Source organism: Eptatretus burgeri, chromosome 3 (assembly GCF_056783735.1).
Source record: "Eptatretus burgeri isolate ZD-2024b chromosome 3, Ebu_testis_v1, whole genome shotgun sequence".
NCBI lineage: Eukaryota > Metazoa > Chordata > Myxini > Myxiniformes > Myxinidae > Eptatretus > Eptatretus burgeri.
The window spans coordinates 119,593,221-119,609,982 of NC_140963.1; the positions used below are offsets into that span (position 1 = coordinate 119,593,221).

General features: G+C 39.5%; 1 protein-coding gene across 2 annotated transcripts in view; it reads left to right on the forward strand.

Moving 5' to 3' along the window:
• Window positions 1-16,762, forward strand: part of LOC147030840 (insulin-like growth factor 1 receptor) — a 165,758-nt gene that overhangs the window by 82,806 nt on the left and 66,190 nt on the right. The gene's annotated exons all lie outside the window — the stretch shown is intronic.

Consider the following 16,762-nt stretch of genomic DNA (forward strand, 5'->3'; position numbering starts at 1 on the left):
GTCAAACATAATTCCGTAAATTCATGTGGAGAAATGGAGTATTTTTGCTTCGCTCGACGTTACGAGTTCGTTTTAACTTCGATTTTAATTTTGTCTTCGGTTTTTGCGATCGCTTAGGACGCTTAAAACTCGGTTGTCGAAATTCTGGAACAGCAATGAATAACTGATATATATATATATATATATATATATATATATATATATATATATATATATATATATATATATATATATATATATAATATGTCTTTTATCAGATTCTTCTGAAAAGTAATACACCTATTATGTGGCATATCCTGCTGGTACTGAATCACTTTTTTAAAAATAAAAACAAAAAAATGGAATTTTTATAAGAAATCTAGTTTTTGTCTGGGACTCATTATCTGCAAACCACAGTGTAAAATCGTAGACCACAATGAATCAGAATTCAAGCTCCCCTTGGGCTTCTGACTGATTCATGCTTTTATTAGACAAGGTCAGAGGTCAAGTTGACGATTTCTTAAGTACCAGTCTATGACTGCTTGTTTGTTTGTTTGTTTGTTTGTTTGTGAACAGTATTACGGAAAAACTCCTCGATGGATTTCGACCAAACTTGGTGGGGGGGTTAGGTATGGTCCAAGGATCATGCCATTAAATTTTTGACTTGATCCCCCCCCCCCCGCCCAAAAAAATTGTTAGAGAAAAAAACTTCTTTTTTGCATTTCTACATGTTTTAAGTGATTTCCAACCCCCCCCAAAAATTTTTTTTACCCACCCCCCCCAAAAAAACAATTTTTTTTTGCATTTCTACATGTTTTAAGTGATTTCCAACCCCCCCCCCCCAAAAAAAAATTGTTACCCCCCCAAAAAAAAATTGTTAGAGAAAATTTTTTTGTTTGCATTTCTACATGTTTTAAGTGATTTCCACCCCCCCCTCAAAAAAATTGTTACCCACCCCAAAAAAAATTGTTAGAGAAAAATTTTTTTTTTTTGCATTTCTACATATTTTAAGTGATTTCCATCCCCCCCAAAAAAATTGTTTGAGAAAAAAATTTTTTTTTTTGCATTTTTACATGTTTTAAGTGATTTCCAACCTACCTACCCCCCCCCCCCAAAAAAAAGAAAAAATAATTTTTTTGCATTTCTACATGTTTTAAGTGATTTCCAACCCCCCCCAAAAAAAATTGTTAGAGAAAAAATTTTTTCAACAAATTTTCGATTTTTTTTTTTTTTGCATTTTTACATGTTTTAAGTGATTTCCAACCCCCCCCCCCCAAAAAAAAATGTTGGAGAAAAGAACTATAACTCTGTCAGCACTGTTGACATATTTAATGAATAAGATATAAGGTTCACTTGAGTGACCCAGCAGTATTGGCGACAAAGGTTTTGCACTCTCCCGAGTGCTCCCCCTCTAGTCATTATTATGTTTGTTCTTTTATTTTTTAAACAGACATAAATTTTTTGACCAAGTAAATCGATTGTTGGCTTTCCCACCATGTAAATCAAATACTGGCTTTCCCACCAAGTAAATCGATTGTTGGCTTTTGCACCAAGTAAATCGATTGTTGGCTTTCCCACCAAGTTAATCTAATACTGGCTTTCCTTCCAAATAAATCAATTGTTGGCTTTCCCGCCAAGTAAATCGATTGTTGGCTTTCCCGCCAAGTAAATCGATTGTTGGCTTTCCCACCAAGTTAATCTAATACTGGCTTTCCTTCCAAATAAATCAATTGTTGGCTTTCCCGCCAAGTAAATCGATTGTTGGCTTTCCCGCCAAGTAAATCGATTGTTGGCTTTCCCACCAAGTAAATCGATTGTTGGCTTTCCCACCAAGTAAATCGATTGTTGGCTTTCCCACCAAGTAAATCGATTGTTGGCTTTCCCGCCAAGTAAATCGATTGTTGGCTTTCCCACCAAGTGAATCGATTGTTGGCTTTCCCGCCAAGTAAATCGATTGTTGGCTTTCCCGCCAAGTAAATCGATTGTTGGCTTTCCCACCAAGTAAATCGATTGTTGGCTTTCCCACCAAGTAAATCGAGTGTTGGCTTTCCCACCAAGTAAATCAAATACTGGCTTTCCGACCAAGTAAATTAATTGTTGGCTTTCCCACCAAGTAAATCAATTGTTGGCTTTCCCACCAAGTAAATCGAATACTGGCTTTCCTACCACGTAAATCAATTGTTGGCTTTCCCACCAAGTCAATCGAATTCTGGCTTTCCCACCAAGTAAATCAATTGTTGGCTTTCCCACCAAGTAAATCAATTGTTGGCTTTCCCACCAAGTAAATCGAATACTGGCTTTCCTACCACGTAAATCAATTGTTGGCTTTCCCACCAAGTAAATCGAATTCTGGCTTTCCCACCAAGTAAATCAATTGTTGGCTTTCCCACCAAGTAAATCAATTGTTGGCTTTCCCACCAAGTAAATCAATTGTTGGCTTTCCCACCAAGTAAATCTAATACTGGCTTTCCTACCAAGTAAATCTAATACTGGCTTTCCTTCCAAATAAATCAATTGTTGGCTTTCCCACCAAGTAAATCAATTGTTGGCTTTCACACCAAGTAAATCAATTGTTGGCTTTCCCACCAAGTAAATTGAATACTGGCTTTCCCCCAAGTAAATAAATTGTTGGCTTTCCAACCAAGTAAATTAATTATTGGCTTTCCCAACAAGTAAATCTAATACTGGCTTTCCTACCAAGTAAATCTAATACTGGCTTTTTCACCAAGTAAATCAATTGTTGGCTTTCCCACCAAGTAAATCAATTGTTGGCTTTCCCACCAAGTAAATCGAATTCTGGCTTTCCCACCAAGTAAATCAATTGTTGGCTTTCCCACCAAGTAAATCAATTGTTGGCTTTCCCACCAAGTAAATCAATTGTTGGCATTCCCACCAAGTAAATCTAATACTGGCTTTCCTACCAAGTAAATCTAATACTGGCTTTTCCACCAAGTAAATCAATTGTTGGCTTTCCCACCAAGTTAATCTAATACTGACTTTCCTTTCAAATAAATCAATTGTTGGCTTTCCCACCAAGTAAATGAATTGTTGGTTTCGCACCAAGTAAATCAATTGTTGGCTTTCCCACCAAGTAAATCGAATACTGGCTTTCCCCCAAGTAAATCAATTGTTGGCTTTCCCACCAAGTAAATCAATTGTTGGCTTTACCACCAAGTAAATCGAATACTGGCTTTCCTACCAAGTAAATAAATTGTTGGCTTTCCAACCAAGTAAATTAATTATTGGCTTTCCCAACAAGTAAATCTAATACTGGCTTTCCCACCAAGTAAATCAATTGTTGGCTTTCCTACCAAGTAAATCAAATACTGGCTTTCCCACCAAGTAAATCAATTGTTGGCTTTCCCACCAAGTAAATCTAATACTGGCTTTCCCACCAAGTAAATCAATTGTTGGCTTTCCCACCAAGTAAATCGAATACTGGCTTTCCTACCAAGTAAATCAATTGTTGGCTTTCCGACCAAGTAAATTAATTGTTGGCTTTCCCACCAAGTAAATCAATTGTTGGCTTTCCCACCAAGTAAATCAATTGTTGGCTTTCCCACCAAGTAAATCGAATACTGGCTTTCCTACCACGTAAATCAATTGTTGGCTTTCCCACCAAGTCAATCGAATTCTGGCTTTCCCACCAAGTAAATCAATTGTTGGCTTTCCCACCAAGTAAATCAATTGTTGGCTTTCCCACCAAGTAAATCGAATACTGGCTTTCCTACCACGTAAATCAATTGTTGGCTTTCCCACCAAGTAAATCGAATTCTGGCTTTCCCACCAAGTAAATCAATTGTTGGCTTTCCCACCAAGTAAATCAATTGTTGGCTTTCCCACCAAGTAAATCAATTGTTGGCTTTCCCACCAAGTAAATCTAATACTGGCTTTCCTACCAAGTAAATCTAATACTGGCTTTCCTTCCAAATAAATCAATTGTTGGCTTTCCCACCAAGTAAATCAATTGTTGGCTTTCACACCAAGTAAATCAATTGTTGGCTTTCCCACCAAGTAAATCGAATACTGGCTTTCCCCCAAGTAAATAAATTGTTGGCTTTCCAACCAAGTAAATTAATTATTGGCTTTCCCAACAAGTAAATCTAATACTGGCTTTCCTACCAAGTAAATCTAATACTGGCTTTTTCACCAAGTAAATCAATTGTTGGCTTTCCCACCAAGTAAATCAATTGTTGGCTTTCCCACCAAGTAAATCGAATTCTGGCTTTCCCACCAAGTAAATCAATTGTTGGCTTTCCCACCAAGTAAATCAATTGTTGGCTTTCCCACCAAGTAAATCAATTGTTGGCATTCCCACCAAGTAAATCTAATACTGGCTTTCCTACCAAGTAAATCTAATACTGGCTTTTCCACCAAGTAAATCAATTGTTGGCTTTCCCACCAAGTTAATCTAATACTGACTTTCCTTTCAAATAAATCAATTGTTGGCTTTCCCACCAAGTAAATGAATTGTTGGTTTCGCACCAAGTAAATCAATTGTTGGCTTTCCCACCAAGTAAATCGAATACTGGCTTTCCCCCAAGTAAATCAATTGTTGGCTTTCCCACCAAGTAAATCAATTGTTGGCTTTACCACCAAGTAAATCGAATACTGGCTTTCCTACCAAGTAAATAAATTGTTGGCTTTCCAACCAAGTAAATTAATTATTGGCTTTCCCAACAAGTAAATCTAATACTGGCTTTCCCACCAAGTAAATCAATTGTTGGCTTTCCTACCAAGTAAATCAAATACTGGCTTTCCCACCAAGTAAATCAATTGTTGGCTTTCCCACCAAGTAAATCTAATACTGGCTTTCCCACCAAGTAAATCAATTGTTGGCTTTCCCACCAAGTAAATCGAATACTGGCTTTCCTACCAAGTAAATCAATTGTTGGCTTTCCGACCAAGTAAATTAATTGTTGGCTTTCCCACCAAGTAAATCAATTGTTGGCTTTCCCACCAAGTAAATCAATTGTTAGCTTTCCCACCAAGTAAATCTAATACTGGCTTTCCCACCAAGTAAATCAATTGTTGGCTTTCCCACCAAGTAAATCGAATACTGGCTTTCCCACCAAGTAAATCAATTGTTGGCTTTCCCACCAAGTAAATCTAATACTGGCTTTCCCACCAAGTAAATCAATTGTTGGCTTTCCCACCAAGTAAATCGAATACTGGCTTTCCTACCAAGTAAATCAATTGTTGGCTTTCCGACCAAGTAAATTAATTGTTGGCTTTCCCACCAAGTAAATCAATTGTTGGCTTTCCAACCAAGTAAATCGAATACTGGCTTTCCCACCAAGTAAATCAATTGTTGGCTTTCCCACCAAGTAAATCAATTGTTGGCTTTCCCACCAAGTAAATCGAATACTGGCTTTCCCACCAAGTAAATCAATTGTTGGCTTTCCCACCAAGTAAATCTAACACTGGCTTTCCCACCAAGTAAATCAATTGTTGGCTTTCCCACCAAGTAAATCGAATACTGGCTTTCCCACCAAGTAAATCAATTGTCGGCTTTCCCACCAAGTAAATCGATTGTTGGCTTTCCCACCAAGTAAATCGATTGATGGTTTTCCCACCAAGTAAATCAATTGTCGGCTTTCCCACCAAGTAAATCAATTGTCAGCTTTCCCACCAAGCAAATCGATTGATGGCTTTCCCACCTTCTAAATGGAATACTGGTTTTCCTACTAAGTAAATCGATTATTAGCTTTCCAACCAAGTCAATCGATCATTGGTTTTCCAATTAACCAAATCGATTATTGGCTTTCCAATGGTAATATTTGTTTTATTGAATGACAGCAGGAACCCTTTTTTGAATAAAATGTAATGGATATACACTTCTCATTTTAGTAAAATATTTTTCTGAGGGAATTTGGTTCTCGGAGAAATACAATAAAATAATGTATTTTTACTTTTGTAGCATGGACATTAGATGTTCAAGATATATGGGACAAGGCTCATGTAGGAGCTAGATGAAAAATAGCATCATGTTTACAGAGTACCAATGGGTATGGGGTGGGTAGGGGCTGGGCATATGCTTAGAGGAAAGGAGGAATCACACTAAAACAAAAACAAATTTTGTACCAACTGTATTACTTTCTCTTTGTCTTTTTCTCGTAGTGCAAATCTACTACATCACCTCTGCTTTTATCTCTTTCTTTTAGGAAGGCCAAAAGCTATTAGGAAGCTATGGACAATGAAATATAATATGAGGGTTTTGAACCTGGGATCCCAGCATCATTTTCTCGGTGGTCAGTTGTGAATGTCAAATGGGAGGTGTGGGAATTGTGGGAGAATTCCAATGTTGTGTTGGAGCTCACGGATTGGTTCGTGGGTGACTGTTTTGGATTTTCTATGAACAATGCCAAATCATTAATTGTGGCCTCAAACTCCAGAAGCTCCAATAGTTCTAAAATGAACCTTGTAATACCCCCATTGGGCCAGAACAGATATACATACTGGATGGAAATCCTCTGAAGACACCATTACAGCTTTTCCAAACCTGGGAGCTGAATGAACAAACCTTCAGACTCTGTCGTGCCAATGAGATGACTTTTCTGAGACAGCACCGCACAGGTTATTCACATTGTGAGCAGGTTAGAGAACAGTGTTCACATCCACAAATATGTTGAATAAAATTGGTGCTTGATATCAAGCTCTCTTTACATCTCGCAAGTCAAAGCCATTTTGAAGGCAATGCTTATTGGTCATGGCATTTGATTATGCAATGCTCACTCGCCTGCAAGTGAGCAAGGACATGCATTTTGGCATGAAGGTAAAAATGCTGTGACAAACACCCACGGAATCAACAACGTCCACAGATCTTCGCAACGTGCACCTCAGTGCTTTGCACAGGGGGAAAGGCCATGAGGAACATATGCGTTTGACAACAAACCAGTTGGCCTGCCGTCATCACGGAATACGAATGCAAGAAACCTGTACAGGTCTTCATGCCTATTGGCAAGGTTGTGTACATGCATTGGAATAGGTGTAGTTCATGGTAATCACCTGTTTTCGGCACTAAGCGATAAATGTTCTGGAGGAGGGTGGGTGAGGGGGATGTTGGAATGTGGACACTTCGATCTATCAGGATTTAAAGGGACGTGCCAGGTTAGAGTCAATGAATATAACCTGAGTTGTGTTTTACAGGAGATTATAGAAGTAAACTATAAATTGTGTATTCTATTTTTGTCAATTAGTGCTTCCATGGGGAAAATCAATACGAAAGAAAAACCGGGTGACGTTGAGGAACACGAACACATGGTATTGCCTATATGCAGCCATATACATGGTGCAACCTGTTAAATAAGTGGCTGTGGGGAGTAGGATGGTGCCCACCGCTTCTCACAATCATTAAAGGCCAGTGACATCGTGTGGGTGTGTGAGAAAAGGCACGTTTACCTGTATTTTATTAGCCAGGGCCTTGTTTTTTTATCGTACTTATTAGGTAGTTTTTCAGTCAATGAAGGAATTGTATCGATAATCCACAGTATAGCCTGAAGTGTTCCTTAAAGCTAAAACAACCTCTACTTTGGGATATGAGGTTAGCCAATAGCACCACTGTTTCAAATGCTACACACTTCATCCATCCATTTGACTTTTTTCCCTCTTCTCAGGTAGGTGACCCTCCTTGGGGACTTAATGTAGAAGCTTGCTGAAAATGGAAGCATCATTGGTATAAACCTTGTGCCAGGAAGTGGTCGACCCTTGCATCCATGCTCTGTAATCTTCCTTTTGAAAGTGTTGCATGTGATGTTTACGAGACAAGCTCCGTCCACTCCGCCACACTGACGCAAACTTCAGCAGTGACTCAGCCTCGCCGTCGATCCAGGTCAAAGTTTGATGATGAAAAGGCTATTGTCTGTTTCACTTTGCAAACTGTGGTTGTTTGTCCATCTATCCCAAGTCGTATGGGATCTTCTGCTTGGAGCAAGCTTACTCAGAGTGCTGATGTTTGGCACGGGGCTTCATGTCGACCTTTGTTCATCAGAACTGATTACATTTTGTTACTCTGTATCGCAATAAAATGAGGGGATTTTTTTCGCCCTTCTTTATCTAATTGTGACGTAATGATTATAAATAAACATTCAACTAAGCTTTGCTCTTTTAATTCATTCAGGTTTTGTTTTTACAATTTTCCTTTCCATTACCTATGCCATTATATTGTTTTGTCCCTCTTTCTCTCATTCTCTCTCTTTCTGTATCTCACTTTCTCCGTCCTGTTTATGAGTAGTAAATCCACTATATCTCCTATGCTTTCTTTTAATCTCTTTCTCCTTTTTTCTCTTTCTTTTCTCCCTTTTTTTTCGTTTTTCTCTCTTTCTCTGGCTTCTGTTTTCGTGGAGGATCCACTACCTTCCCTCTACTTACAAAAAAAGAAAAAAAAATATCTCTTTCTCTGTCTCTTTCTACCTCTGTTTGATTCACTGACCTGAGTCCAAAAAGAGATGGGGCTAAAAACGATATTGAGCATGATATTAACCAAAGTTGTGGACGGGTTATGACAAAACTTCGTGGATGAGTTTGGTCGGTGACGAGAACAAGCCGATTCGATTTTGGTGTGTGACAAGGACAAAAGGCTGGATCTGCATCCGAACCAATCAGTGGGATACAAAACGTATTATAAACTGTTCAGCGTGGTGGAGGTATGCACTCCACAAAGTGCTGTTCTCATTTTCTCTTTTTTTTCTCTTCTTGCCTTTTTTTCTTCTCATTTTCCCCTCTTTTTTTGTTTTTTCTAAAAAAAAAATTGCTCACCCCCCCTCACCTCTTTGTTTTCTCATTTTTTTTCTTCTTTTTCCCCTTTTTAGGGCATCTCCACCAAGATGACCTAATAAAGCCGGACCAAATGTTCCGTCCGTCCGTCAACAATTTTTCTTTCCGATCTTGATGAAACTTAGTATGTGGGTGGAGGTCGATGAGTGTTGCACAACGATATAACTTTTGTTCTGGTTCAAGGTCAGGGTCAAGGTCACGAGGTCATGTAAGTTATAAAAATCGCCATTTTCAAAACCTATCTCATCTGCCATTCTATAAGATATTCGGCAACTGTTTATTGATTATGATAGTAAAAAATATTATCTTGTATCTAACGGACAGATTTTTGAATTTCCGTCCCATTTGGCCTCCACGTAACCTGGAAGGATGGCCAAAAACTCCTCCCGGTACAAAGAAAACTTTTTACTTCCAATCTTGATGAAATTTGGTACGTGGGTAGAGGTCGATGAGTGATACCCAACGACAAATTTTTTCCTGGATTCGAGGTCAGGGTCAAGGTCACGAGGTCACGAAAGTTGTGAAAGTTGCCATTTTCAAAACCTATCTCGTCTGTCATTTTTGGAGATATCTGGCAACGGTTCATCAATTATGATAGTAAAAAACATTACAGAGATGACCGTCACCCCCACACGGGGGTCATTTTTTCTATTTGTTTTTCTTTTTTCTCATTTTTTTCTATTTTTTCACTTTTTTCCCCCTCTTTGTTTTCTCCTTTTTTCTATTTCTCTCTTTGTTTTCGCCAGTTTTTTATCCTTATTTTCTGTTCCCTTTTGTTTTATTTCTTTTTTCTCCTTTTTTCTATTTTTTTTTCTTTTTTCCCCCTCTTTGCTTACTCCTTTTAAAATATTTTTTCCTTTTTCTTTTTGTTTTCTCTTTTTTCCTCTTTTTCTCCTTTTTTCCCTGTTTTCTCCTTTTTTCTATTTTTCTCTTTCTTTCCTTTGTTTTCTCCTTTTTTCTCCTTTTTTTTCCTGTTTTTTTTTTTCCTTTTTCTCTCTAACTTTGTTTTCTCCTTTTTTTCTCCATTTTTGTTCCTCTTTTTTTTGCCTTTTTCCTCTTTTTCCCCTTTTTCTCCTTTTTTCTTGTTTATCTCCTTTTTCTCTCTCTCACCTTTTCTCCTTTTTTATTCTTTCTCCCCCTCTGTTTTATTTTTTTTCACTCTTTTTTCCTCTTTTCTCCTTTTTTGTTTTTTTCTCTTTTTTTCCTCTTCGTTTCTTCCCTTTTCTCTCTCACTTTGTTTTCTTCTATTTTTTTCTCTTTAAAATTTTTTTTTCCTCTTTGTTACCCTCGCCAGAGGAGAGGGTATTGCATTTGGGTCCATTTGTCTGCCTGTCTGTTTGTTTGTTTCTTTGTTTGTCCCCACAGAATTTGAGTACGTTTTTTTTCTCCACAACCGCTTATATGTTTTAATGATACTGTTGAATATTTTAATGGTAATTATACAACATCATAGGTCACGTGGTGTGGTAGCCATATTGGAAAAAAGGAAAAAAACTTTGGACCGATGTATCTCTGAAACCACACCAAGGAAAAAATTGAAACTTGGCATCTGGCAAGTACTCCTCATGGGGAATGTCTGATTTTTGTGTGATGTCATAGGTACCTTTGTTATGACGTCGTAATTGCATACGTAGAAGCCACATCCGATCAGTATGAAAATTTTTGACGGTCATCTTGGGATAAATTGATTGACAGAAAAAAATTGATGACGTCTCACGTTTCAGAAGCCGTATATATTGTTGCGAATTTGCACCCGCCGGCGTGCGATCGGCCACGTAACTCTAATCGCGACACGTCGCCCACCGGACAGACAATTCAGTCGTGACCCTCCGGGAACTATCGCCCGGAGCCAGTCATGGATGGGGGTTTAACCTCACCACGATCGTGCCAATCGCCCACCCACGCAGGATAGGGTTGCCCGCCAAATTCGACCTACCTAAGTACCTGCGCGAGTGGTCGACCGGGCGATCGTACCACGCCACAGGCCGACTCTGGACACGAACCGCTTAAGCGGTTCGTTCCGTATTACAGGGATAACCGAGCGGAGTTATCGTCGGCCTTGACGGTTCCGATTAATTACCGGGCGTTTTAAACCCACTATCAATCCCTTACGTGATGCAAGATGGAGGTTCAATAAAAGGAAAAGACAAAGCGAAGCGGGAAAACAGTTCAACAAGCAGCACTTTATTCACACACACACAGACACAAAGCAAGCATGTATATACAGCCATACAATTATGCAACAAAAGCAAAGAAAGAGTTAAAACCGAATAAAAGGGAATTATTTACACACGGCAACACTTACACAGTTTCTACTTACAAGACTGGCGCCACCCACAGACATTTACACAAAACCCCAAAAGAAAAGGAAGTCGCGACTTCCCTGGGCGCGTCGTCCAGCCTTGGGGGACCGCAGCCTCGAGTGCCTCCTTTGTCTCCTCCTGGCGTGGCGCACCGAGCTCGTCCCGCGCGTCGCTCGCCTGACAGCTCGGACGGGGTTTTTGGGGGAACGGACGGGTCTCGTTCGGCGCTACTTCCGGTGCTCGCGCACGGGGTCCCAGGGCCCGCGCGAGGATCACAGAACAGGTCAGGAACAACGAGCTCATGAAGAACCAGAAGACTCACTCCGAACTGAAACCAAACTGAACTCCGAACCAACCCAAAAAACTCCGAACCAACCCAACTGAACTCCGAACCAACCCAAAAAAACTGAAGACCAACTCGTTCGTCCCTTTTGTAGGGGCCGGCTCCGCTCTTCGCCCCGCCCCGTTTTCGGCTCCACCTTCCTTCGAGAAGGTTCCCGAAAAGGGGCGTTCCCTCACCCCGACCGCCTCACGCTGTTCATCCACCAATCCACGGTGAGCTGCCCTCCCTCCTTCTTTCACACCAAGCGTGGGGAAAAATGGCAGGAAAACCCACAAGCGTTGTTGGTTTGTTTTGTTCTTGTTCAAATTAATAATAGAGAAAGAAAAACGACTAACTGAAGGATCGCAGCCCGAATGGATCACATAAATTCCCTCTATACAACAGGTATGGGCTAACTACACATGGACTTATCGAGATATCTCACCTGAGGACTCTTTATGGTGTAATGCGAATTTCCACAACCGTAACAATATATATATATATTTTTTAACCCTTCAAAATTTTTCTTCTCTGAAATGGCTAAACAGATCAAGGCGAAACTTTACAGCTATGACCGCATATCCATAAGGAACAAAACTTTCCCACCTATGACATCATAGGTCACATGGTTTGGCAGCCATATTGGATTTACCCTAAAACCTTTAAAAATCGTCCTCTCCAGAACGGCTGGACAAATCGAGGGGAAACTTCACACAAATGTTCCCTCCTCAGCCTTGGAGATATCAGTGTGTTCACGAATAATTTATAGGTCACATGGTCTGGCAGCTATATTGGATTGAACAAAAATCTTAAAACATTCTTTCTCTTGAACCACTTTGTCAATAGATGTGAAAGCACAAATATGATCTAATCACGATGGGAGAATTATATATTTTAAATTTCAACCTGATCGGACGCATGGTGTGGCAGCCAGAATTATTTAATTTTTTGAATCTGCGTTCTTTTTGATTTATTTTTTTTTGAACAAGGCTCACTTGGCTGTGCCTTGATGGATTTGAGGGTAGAGGCATAGCAGCTGAAACCCGAATTCTATCCAGGTTCCTCCTGATGACTCCATCTTTGCTCTTTGCTTATTCGGGTTCCTTCTGATTACTCCAATGCAGTAGCTGTACTTACAGTATTTGGTCTTCCATTTGTCTAGAATTTAATTTATTTTAATCCCATTCTGAATTAAATTGAATAATAATGGATGTCATGGGTAACTGTCGAGTGCCCAATCAAAGCAGGATGTCTTGGTACCCGGTCATCACTGCCAGCAGTTATAAAATGGCAGTTATAGTTGTCTGTTATTAATTACTTAACACACCAGTACACAAACACCACACAAAATACATGACAAAAACACCACACAAACAAATCCTAACTAGAGGGGGAGCACTCGGGAGAGTGCAAAACCTACGTCGCCAATACTGCTGGGTCACTCAAGTGAACTTTATATCTTATTCATTAAATATGTTGTCAACAGTGCTGACAGAGTTATAGTTCTTTTCTCCAACATTTTTTTTTGGGGGGGAGGGGTTGGAAATCACTTAAAACATGTAGAAATGCAAAAAAAAGAAATCGAAATTTTGTTGAAAAAAAAGTTGCAAAAACTTTTTTTTTCCTCTAACAATTTTTTTTTTTGGGGAGGGGGGGTTGGAAATCAGTTGTAACATGTAGAAATGCAAAAAAATAAATTTTTCTCTAACAATTTTTTTTGGGGGGGTAACAATTTTTTTTGGGGGGGGGTAGGAAATCACTTAAAGCATGTAGATATGCAAAAAAAAAATTTCTCTTTTTTTTTTGGGGGGGGGGGTTGGAAATCACTTAAAACATGTAGAAATGCAAAAAATTAAAAAAATATTCTCTAGCAATTTTTTTGTGGGGGGGGGGCCAAATGGCATGATCCTTGGACCATACCTAACCCCCCCCCACCCCACCAAGTTTCGTCGAAATCCGTCAGGGAGTTTTTCCGTAATACTGTTCACAAACAAACAAACAAACAAACAGAAAGGGGTGAACAGTAACCTCCATCCATCTTCGAAGATGGCGGAGGTTAATGAGGGTCTGCAATCTCTGATTGCTCTGTTTCTTGTTTTATCTCTCTCTCTCTCTCTCTCTCTCTCTCTCTCTCTCTCTCTCTCTCTCTCTCTCTCTCTGTCTCTGCCTCTGTCTCTGTCTCTGTCTCTGTCTCTGTCTCTGTCTCTGTCTCTGTCTCTGTCTCTGTCTCTGTCTCTGTCTCTGTCTCTGTCTCTGTCTGTCTCTCTGTCTCTCTCTCTTTGTCTCCCTTTTTCTCTTTTTCTCTGTATTGTCCTTTAGCGGTAGATCCACCACACTCCCTCTGCTTAAATAAACTGGAGTTCTTAGAACACCTTACCCCGTTCATCTTGAAAGGAAAAAAAAAGCACATGGGCGGGGACTGCGAGTGGCAAATCTGATTGGTCGAGATGATGTAAAATGCCATAATATTTTGCCCAAGTACTGATATGATAAACGAAAGGTTTTTGAAAGTGCCAAAAAGGTAAATAGTGTTTCCCAGTGTTCAAATATATGTTGCAATTCAATTGAAATATAAAAATGATTTTAATAGTCAGAAGAAAAAAATGTTTTTTTGGAAGTTTACCGCTTTTGCTGCAGCATCTTTTTCACCACCTTATTTTGCACGTCACATTCATTCTTCGTGCCTAATGTTTGTGTCCTTTGTGACATCCTTACAAAAGCTAAGTTTCCTGTTTGGAATGATTTTCAATTTTGTTTGACTGCCAGACAGCGAGACAGAGTAAAAAAATCATTTCACTCCTCTCTGCGCGTGTGTGATCGGGACAAATTCAGAGCCAAAGTATCACTAAACTGCTGGTTCGTTTTCTGATTCATATTCCGATTCATGTTCAAAATGTAACTTTCAATTGAAACCAAGTTGTTCTTGGATCATGAGCGGACACTTGTAGACAGACAGACAGACAGACAGACAAAAATCAACCAATTGCTTAATATCACTTTTTGCTTCGTACGGGCGGGTTAAAAAAATCACTTCCTCTCTGTCTCTCTATATATCTGCCTGATTGGTTCAACTTTGAACACAATACACGACGCTAAAAATGACTTCTGAATGCTAAATGAGGCCTTTTGTGAATGTGCTGTGTGTGTGCTTCCACTGATTTGGTCATACTCGCCGGGAACTTTGAACCTTCCGTTATTAGTGAAAAATCTCTCATTGAAATCACCTTTTAAACATAATTCTCACCATATGGATGATAGAATGGCAGTTTCAGGATGGTTAACCATAATTGTTCTGTTCCTCAATGCAAATCGGACTCACAAGAATATAGGATATACGAGAAATATCTGTGGATGATGGGGTCGGATTCCTATCATTTCCTATTAATACAATTAACTAGCGGTGGCCATGGTTATAACACACGTATACACACACACGAACAGACACCTTACCTTTCACTAGTAGATGCAAAAATCTAGTGTAATTTATTTTATGACCCTTGAACCAAACAAAAAATATATATTTATAACAACACTCACAGCCCATACAACTCCCACTCTCACCATTCCCGAACCCCCTTCTGTCAATCATGATTAGTAGTATAATCATCATTTTAAACTTACCCTTTGCATTGACAGGCTCCAGGTATGGCCATCCCATCAGTGTTAAGAAGCATGAAGGTTTGGTTGGAATGCACTATCTACGAATCTTTGGCCTTTCACGGGCCCACATCTTTGGGAGTTTTTGTAATAAGGACTGTAACATGTCAAATTTTTGTACGAGTTGATCAGGAAGTTCTCTAACTGTTTCGTTCTGCAGAAGCAAACCCATTTCTCGCAGGAACGCTTACAAATACTTTCGGCTTATTTAAAAGTTTGTTTAGTCATTTCATTCTTCAACCCTATCTGGGAGGCATGAAATATGTCCAAGCCATCCCGATTTACTTCGTCAGCTGGGCTTTCTGCACATGCGTGCTGAGCAGTCGGGCAGATTACGCCATTTTAAAAGTGCCGTATTACCTAAGGTTATGGACCCACTGTTCGAAGAGGTTATGGGATTATCGGGTTGAAACCTCGATGGAAAGTTCTCATCTTTTAATCCAGATCTCCACTGAATCAGGCAGTTAGTAAGGAATTCTTCAGTTCTCCCTAGATCCTCTCTTTCTTCACTGTTTTCTTCCCTCTTCCCCCTCTCTTTTCTCCTCCCTTTCCTCTCTCTCTCTCTCTCTCTCTCTCTCTCTCTCTCTCTCTCTCTCTCTCTCTCTCTCTCTCTCTCTCTCTCTCTCTCTCTTTTCCCCTCCCTTTCTTTTTCCCCTCTGCTTCTCTCGATCTTTTTCCACTCTCGCCCCATCTATGGCGCACTGTCTGCCAGATTGGTTGAGTAAAGAATTGGTTGACGAAAAGAAAGATTGGTTCACTAAAAAATATTACATTTGGTGGTTTACCTTTGTTCTACCCTTGGGACTCAGAGTAGGGCTCTGCAGTTTATTCAGGGTGCAGGCTGTAACTTGCAAACTCTTTACGAAAGAACAGCTGACGTTGCTTTCTTATTAGCTCCTGGCTACTGCCAATAACATTGCCATCAGGATATGTGAAAATATCAAACAGAATAAGAGATTATTTGGCTCTTCATATTTACAGCACATCTTGAACCAGTTTCTTAATGCATTATGGATATGACACAGGTATGATTTGGTCAAACTACCTTTTCTTATGCTTGGATATTTTGCACATCCTCTTAACAGGCATGCACAATGTCCATGTTTAGGCAGTTTCTCCTTTTTTCTGAATGTCTGAGTCATTTCTGAGATTTGAATTTACGACTGACTTGTAATACGATGTTATTCATTACACAGCCTTTGTATATTAATGCAACATTATTTCGACAACTGATTTGTGAAACTTCAGTTTAGCTATGATATGTGAAATAAGAGTTATAAAAGCCCACATATTGTTGCTGTCAAGCAATTTTGGGGGGTAAATATTTCCTCTGCATGGCAATCATAAAATCTGATTGTAATTCGCATGTTTGGCACAGCGTTGTTGTTGGTGATGACGTCAACACCATTTCAAATACACCTTTTGATGTCGTGAATACATAACTGGTTGATCGATGCTGCGCTGAGCGTGTTGACTATTTCTGAATTGCTTTTTATCACCAGGGTCACAGTTGGCAAGAGGATCCATCATAGCGGCACATCTTCATTTATCAATATAAACATATACATATAAAAAAAAAGATATGATAGCAAAAAGATACTTCACTTACGTCACCAGCCTCTCCCTCCAGAGAGAGTGAAATGCAAACATGGAATCCTCAAAAATCCGTGCAGCAGCGATCACTTGAAGACAATGAAGTGTAACAATAAAGGAGCTGGGATAGGAG